The sequence below is a fragment of the Panthera tigris genome, chromosome B1, assembly GCF_018350195.1.
Source record: "Panthera tigris isolate Pti1 chromosome B1, P.tigris_Pti1_mat1.1, whole genome shotgun sequence".
Classification (NCBI taxonomy): Eukaryota; Metazoa; Chordata; class Mammalia; order Carnivora; family Felidae; genus Panthera; species Panthera tigris.
Genome location: NC_056663.1, coordinates 134687820 through 134695428, shown reverse-complemented (window position 1 = coordinate 134695428; position 7609 = coordinate 134687820). Strand labels below are relative to the sequence as shown.

Genomic DNA, 7609 nt, shown 5'->3' with positions numbered 1-7609 from the left:
TGGCCATGACTTCTGATTCTGGTTGCATAATCAACTTGTATGTGACCTTGAACAATTTGTGCTTGGGAACTTTTTCACTACCTGATTTTCAGAATTGTAAAATAAAAGCAAAACCAAAATGAGGTCAAAGTCTCAGAAACCAAAGCTGATAAAAAAGTATAAGTTCTCTGAATTTTTAGGTTATTGTTTAGTTGCAAGTTTTGTATTTTTGTGTGCTTGGTGAATACTTTCAAATAATGTAAAAAAAAGCCACAAAATATGTTCTTCATATAGAGCTGACTCAACTAGTACACAATCAATAATATAGGTTCTTGGGTCCCTCTTCCAGGAGTAGGAATAATTCTATACTACTCTTTCCATTCATCTTATTTTGCCCAGCTTCCTTTCCTTTTGTGACAGATACCATGTAGAAAATCATTAAGTGGTATTTTGGTGAGATAGAACATTTATGTAAATTGATTTAATTAGCAAAACGTAACTACTGTATTGATTTTTGTACTAAAGAAAATGTTTGTCATTGTGCTTGTTGTATGTCATATCAGAGAAGTTTTCAATTAGCAGTAATTGTGCCTTGGATAAACCTCATTGGCTATGATACTGTCACTAAACAGAGCTTGTCTGTCATATTAGAAACCACATTGGAAATTTTAGAAAAATGGAGAAAAGAATTAGGCCAAGGCTTCCATATATATATATATATATATATATATATATATATATATATATATATATATAACATTTTTAAAGGGTGTATTTGTATTAGTAACAAGATTTATAGGTGAGAAGAAACAAAATGAGAGCAGGAGCCTTTTAATAATCAGGAAGGCTAATGGAACACAGGTTCGCATCATTATAAAAGCATTTCAAAGAACTGGGAATCCACCCCACTTGGAGCTTTGTGCATGATTCTGAACCTTATATGAGAGGAATGATAATGAAGCATCAATAAAGACAGCCACGATGATAAAAGATCTTTAGGTCACAGATCCTTGTTGAGACTAAAAAAATGAGGTCAGTGCTCATTCTTGAGAGGGAAATGAAAGGTGAACATGACGAATGCAGATAAAGTTTGGAAGATAGAAAAGGTATATAAAAGGAAACTCTTCAAGGATATAATAGTTCAAAAGCAAGAGGGCATGAAATAGAACAAAGAAGGGACTGATTTTTAAAGAATATTATTGAGTGCAGTTCAGATGTGAAAATAATGACCAAAGGTGGCCATGGAAATTCCCATTTAGGAAGAAGGAATTTATTAGATAGTTAGGTAAAATCACAGGACAAATTGGAAAGTGTTGCAAGTAAGACCTGGAGGTTCTTTCATGAAGAACTTTTATTTTACATGTTGGAGTCTATGTTATAGATAGATTGCTCAGAGGTAAAAGATCACATCTATTGGGAAGTTGATGGAATGTTATATGCTGCATTTAATTCACTGCTGGCAGTCAGTGAATTGCTGTATACATGAAATTATATTCTGTAGTTTTTATTTACAAGTATTTACATGCTGACATAAAAACCTGTCGTTAGCAAAAGCTATATTTGACTAACTATATAAAGTATAAAAAGACATCCATAGGGATTACTCAGGTAGGTTTGGGAGGAGACCAATTTATTCCAATTGAGTACTTTCTTTGTTAAGTGAAAGTAAACTGTATGTACATGAAATTTGTATTTCCCTGGACTACATCAGCTTAAGGGTAAAAATGTGCTTATATTAATTACAGTAAATTATGTGGGTTTTTTTTCTGGATTTTTTGCTATCTACTATTTCATTATTCCCATTACCCCTTGTATCCCTTCTATACATTTCTGGGCATCTATAAGGATGACTCCTGTGATCTCACAAATACATCTTTTTAGTTGCTATGTTAAGGCTTTTCCTTTACATAGCATGGTCCCAGCAGGACCATGCTATATGGAACCTTCAGTGGGACATGGGCCCTCACCTATACTCAGCTCCCCTCCCTGTAGAGGTGCGAAGGTGTCTCTCCCATGTTGAGTTTTGTTTGTCATGAAGATATCAAACTGGTACTGTCTTGGTCTAGGTGCCTTAGGTTTTAGTGAAAAGATCGTGTGTATATATATATATATATATATATACACACACACACACATATACATATACATACATATGTATGTATGTATGTGTATACATATACATATATATGCATGCATGTATGTGTATACATATACATATACATATATGTATATATACACATACATACATATACATATATATACATATATGTGTATATATATACATACACGATCTTTGTATGTGTATGTATATATATGTGTATATATGATACTGTCACTGTATATATGATATGTATGTATACATACATATACATATTCATATACATATGCATATACATACACATATATTATATACATATATATGTGTATATATATAATGATTTAAACCTAACTAGGATTGAGTAAATGGGTCAGGATAGATGGCTTATGATAAACACTTTGCTTTCTCTTTGCTGGTGACTAAGGTTTTAGCCAAGTTATTTATATTCTTTGGAAACCTTCTTTCCTGAGGGGCTTGCTTCTCAGTCCTGAATGCTAATGCATTTCTGTGTTTTCCGCTTCACCCCTTTTCCCAAGTCTGTCTGAAAAATTTAGACATATCAGAAGCCTGGAAATGAACTATTTAGGTAGAAGCTGGGGAGATCAGGTTGAGTGCAGAATCTTAAAAAATGAAACAAAACATACAATAAGGAGAAGAAGAGATAGAGAAGTAGAAGAAAAAGGAAAGGCAAAAAAGAAAAAAATTTAAAAGAAAACAGTAAACCAGTCTTCTGGTCTGTTTTCCTCCCTTGCTCCATATGTGGTCTTTCATTAACAGTCTAAATCTGGTGTTTCTCAGTTCAATATTTAGCTAATTTCCCTTCTCTCGGCATCAAAATCTGGTGTTTCTTATCAGATGGTATCAATTAGAACCCAACAAAATCTTTACATTTTACACTTTAGACAGTAGATACAATTTCATGGTTGAAATGAAATTAAGTTTTGGGCAGTGATAAGCTTAGAGGGGTCTACTTTGATTCTCCTTATTTTTTGTAAGTTTATTTTTGAGAGAGAGAGAGAGAGAGAGAGAGAGAGAGAGAGAATCCCAAGCAGGCTCAGCACAGAGACTAATGAGTGGCTTGATCTCATAAATCATGAGATCATGACCTGAGCTGAAATCAAGAGTCAGATGCTTAACCGACTGAGCCACCCAGGCTACCCTACTCTCTTTACTTCGGAAGTGTACCCTTATGGTTGCTGCAGAGAAAGAAATTCTCCTTATAGATCTTTCTGATTCTCATCACCGTCTGCCTTATGTCGTAATATTTTTGTTGGTGGCTGGCTGCATCTTTATAATTTTCTGTGGCATAAATTTCTTTCCCCCTGGCCAGTAAGTTGCTTTTTTAACCCAGTTGAGCAGATGATTTTCACAGATGTTTCAGTGACATCGACAAAACCTGTGAGCTACCAAACACTGTCAGGACCTGGCTATGTGGACTGTAGTTCCTTTAATCTCTGGATGGTAAGGCTGCACAACCTTACAGGCAAGATGAGGCAAGCCCTAAATGCCAGTACATCAGGAATTTCTAAGGCTAGAATAGCTTTCAGTTCTTTTTAAAATTAAAAAAGAATTAAAAAAAAATTTTTTTAACGTTTATTTATTTTTGAAACAGAGAGAGACAGAGCATGAACGGGGGAGGGTCAGAGAGAGAGGGAGACACAGAATCGGAAGCAGGCTCCAGGCTCCGAGCCATCAGCCCAGAGCCCGACGCGGGGCTCGAACTCACGGACCGCGAGATCGTGACCTGAGCTGAAGTCGGACGCTTAACCGACTGAGCCACCCAGGCGCCCCTAAAAAAGAATTTTTTTAAATGTTTATTTATTTTTGAGAGAGAGAGAGAGAGAGAGAGAGAGAGAAAGACAGAGTGTGGGTGGCGGAGGCACAGAGAGAGAGGGAGACACAGAATCTGAAGCAGGCTCCAGGCTCTAAACTGTTAGCACAGAGCCTGACATGGGGCTTGAACTCATGAACTGCAAGTTTATGACCTGAGCCAAAGTCGGACCCTCAACCAACTGAAGTGCTTCTAGCTTTCAGTTCTTAAAGAGAGGAAGCATGCCATGTTCATTTGCTAATGACTTTAGTTGAAGAGTGAACATTGGTTATAAACAGCAAAATTAAGAAGGCTATGGCAAGTTTCTGTGGCATCGTTAAAACCTGCTGGAAAGGAAGTTCAGTTTTAAAATTGAAATAATTGTAATTCACATACAGTTGTAATATATAATAGAGAGTGATCTCTTGTACCTTTTTCTCAGTTTCCCCCAATGGTAACAGCTATAGTGTAATAACAACCAGGATATTGACATGGATGCAATCCAACAATGTTATTCATATTTCCCCAGTTTTACTTGTACTTTCACACATATGTGTGCATCTGTATATTGTATGTGTGTGTGTGTGTATATTCTATGCAGTTTTATCATTTTTTAGATTTATGTATCTGCCACTACAGTCAAGATACTGAACAGGTCCAATACCACGAGGATTTCTCATGTTATCCTTTATTTTATTTTATTATTTTATTTTATTTTATTTTATTTTATTTTATTTTATTTTATTTTATTTTATTTTATTTTATTTTATTTTATTTTTTAAAGTTTATTTATTTTGAGAGAGAGAGAGAGCATGTGCACGAGTGCATTAGTGGGGGAGGGGCAGAGAGAAGGAGAGACAGAATCCCAAGCAGGCTCTGCATTGTCAGTGCAGAGCCCGATGTGGTGCTCAACCCACGAACTATGAGATCATGACCTGAGCCAAGATCAAGAGTCTGATGCTTAACTGACCAAGCCACCTAGGCACCCCATTGTGTTATCCTTTTATAACCACACCTACTTTCCTTCTGCTCCCACGTTTTCCTTAAACAACCAGTAATCTGTTTCTTATTGCTGTATTTTGCCATTTCAATGAAGTTATATAATCATGCATGAAGTAACCTTAAAAAAATTTTTTAAAAGTTTATTTATTTTTGAGAGACAGAGAGAGAGAGAACGAGTGGGAAAGGAGCAGAGATAGAGATGGAGACACAGAATCTGAAGCAGGTCCAGGCTTGGAGCTGTCAGCACAGAACCCGATGTGGGGCTTGAACCCACGAGTGGTGGATCATGACCTGAGCCAAAGTTGGATGCTTAACCAACTGAGCCCCCCAGGTGCCTCTGAAGTGACCTTTTTTAAAAAATAGACTTGGGGGGGGGGGTCCTGGGTAGCTCAGTTGGTTGAGCATCCAATTCTTGATTTTGGCTCAGGTCATGATCTCATGGTTCGTGGGATCCAGCCCTGTGTCAGGCTCTGTGCTGACAGCACAGTGTTTGCTTCAGATTCTCTGTTTCTCTCTACCCCTTCCCTCCACTCAAAATAAATAAATAAACTTAAAAAAATAGACTTTATTTTTTAGAGTAATTGTATGTTCACAGCAAAATGAGAGCAGAAAGTACAGAGAGTTCTCATGTACTCTAACACATGCATAGCCTCCCCCTCCAGAATGATGCATATATTACAATTGATGAACCTGAATTGACACATCATTATTAGCTAAGGCCCATAGTTTATACATTTTATATTGGGTTCACTTTTAGTGTACATTCTGTGGGTTTGCACAAATGTATAATGACATATATCTACCATTACTGTATCACACAAAATAGTTTCACTGTCCCAAAAATCTTCTGTGTTCTGTCTATTCATTCCTTCCTCCCTGCAACCCCTACAACCACAGATTTTTTACTGTCTGTAGTTTTGCCTTTTCCAGAATGTTATCTAGTTGGAACCATATATATCATAGTTGGATTTCAAAATTGGCTTTTATCCCCCTAGTATAATTCTCTGGAGATTTAGCCAGGTTGTTGTGTGTATGAATGGTTCCTCCTTTTTTTTTTTTTAATTGCTGTAGTACCCCATGATATGGATGTGCCACAATTTGATTAACCTTCCACCCCTTAAAGGACATCTGGACAGTTGCCTGTGTTTGGCTGTTATGGTTAAAGCTGCTGGGTCCACTCACACACAGGTCTTTGTGTGAATGTAAATTTTCCTTTTTCTGGGATAAAGGCCCAGGAGTACAATTGTTGGGATGTATGGTAGTTGAGTGTTTAATTTTACAAGATGCTGCCAAACTGTTTGCTAGAATGGCTATATCATTTTATGTTTTCACCAGCTATATATGAGTGATCCAGTTTCTGAACATAGCTTTGCCAGCCTTCGGTGGTGTCACTTTTTTATTTTAGCCATTCTGTTAAGTGTGTACTGAAATTACACTGTGGTCTCAGTTTGTATTTCTCTAATGGCAAGGGATGTTGAACGTCTTTTTCATGTGCTTCTTTGCTATCTGTATATTCTCCTCATATGGGCTTTCATAGGACAAAATTTTAAATTCTGATGAGGTCCAATTTATTAGTTTCTCTTTTTATGGCTTTTGCTTTTGGTGCCAATTCTAAGAACTCTTCCTAGCTCTAGAGCCCAAAGAATTTCTCTTGTATTTTTTTTTCCTGAACATTTTACAGTTTCAGAGTTTTATATTTAAATCTATGATCCATTTTGAGTTAATTTTGAACAAGATGTAAGATTTAAGTCAAGGCTTATTTATTTTTTTTGCCTATGGATGCCCAATTGCTACATAATCATTTGTTGAAAGGCTATCCTCCCTTCATTGAACTCTTATGCAGCTTTGTCAAAAATCAGTTAAAATCATATTTATGTGGGCCCATTTTGGGTTCTTTATTTTGTTTCACTGACCTATGTGTTTATTATTAAGGTAGTCTATTTTTGTGATCTAATTTGATGAGTGCATGTACTTTACATGAATTCGCTATATTTTATTTTTATGGTCATTCTAGATTTTTCTTGTTGTTAAAAATTAAACTGGTGAATCCAAAAGCTGAGATAATGAAAATAACTAAAGTGGATTGAGAACCTATTATTTTCCAGGTAATACTCTAGGTACTTTCTTGTGTACGATTTAATTTGTGCAACACCCCTAAGAAGTAGGAACTATCCTTATTTTACAGATGAAACTGAAGCACAGAGGAGTTAAAGCTTATACTGCTCTTAGGTCGGAATATGCCTATGACTTTCAAGGTATGCCTAATATTCACAGTGTTAGGCAAGTTGCTACAGAAGGGTACTTATTTATACCTTGTGGAGCCCAAGCAATATAGTTCATGAAATATGTCTTTTAATACCATGTTGAAAGTTTATGCCTATATTTTGCTGACAAGTTGACCCACTATAAAAGTAAAGATGTAATTAAAAATTTTTTTTAACATTCATTTGTTTTTGAGAGACAGAGAGAAACACAGCGTGAGCTGGGGAGAGGCAGAGAGAGAGGGAGACACGGAATCTGAAGGAGGCTCCAGGCTCTGAGCTGTCAGCACAGAGCCCAATGGGGGGCTTGAACTCATGAACCGTGAGATCTTGACTTGAGCCGAAGTTGGATGCCCAACTGACTGAGCCACCCAGGTGCCCCAATAAAGATGTAATTTGAAAACAAAATGTGACTACCTACAAGTGCACAGAATTTTCTGAAAGACATTTTTGAATGAT

The 7609-nt window shown here is 36.4% G+C and overlaps 1 pseudogene; it reads right to left on the bottom strand.

Moving 5' to 3' along the window:
• Window positions 1-451: 451 nt before the first annotated feature.
• On the bottom strand, window positions 452-615 carry LOC122238161 (annotated as a pseudogene).
• Window positions 616-7609: the final 6994 nt, after the last annotated feature.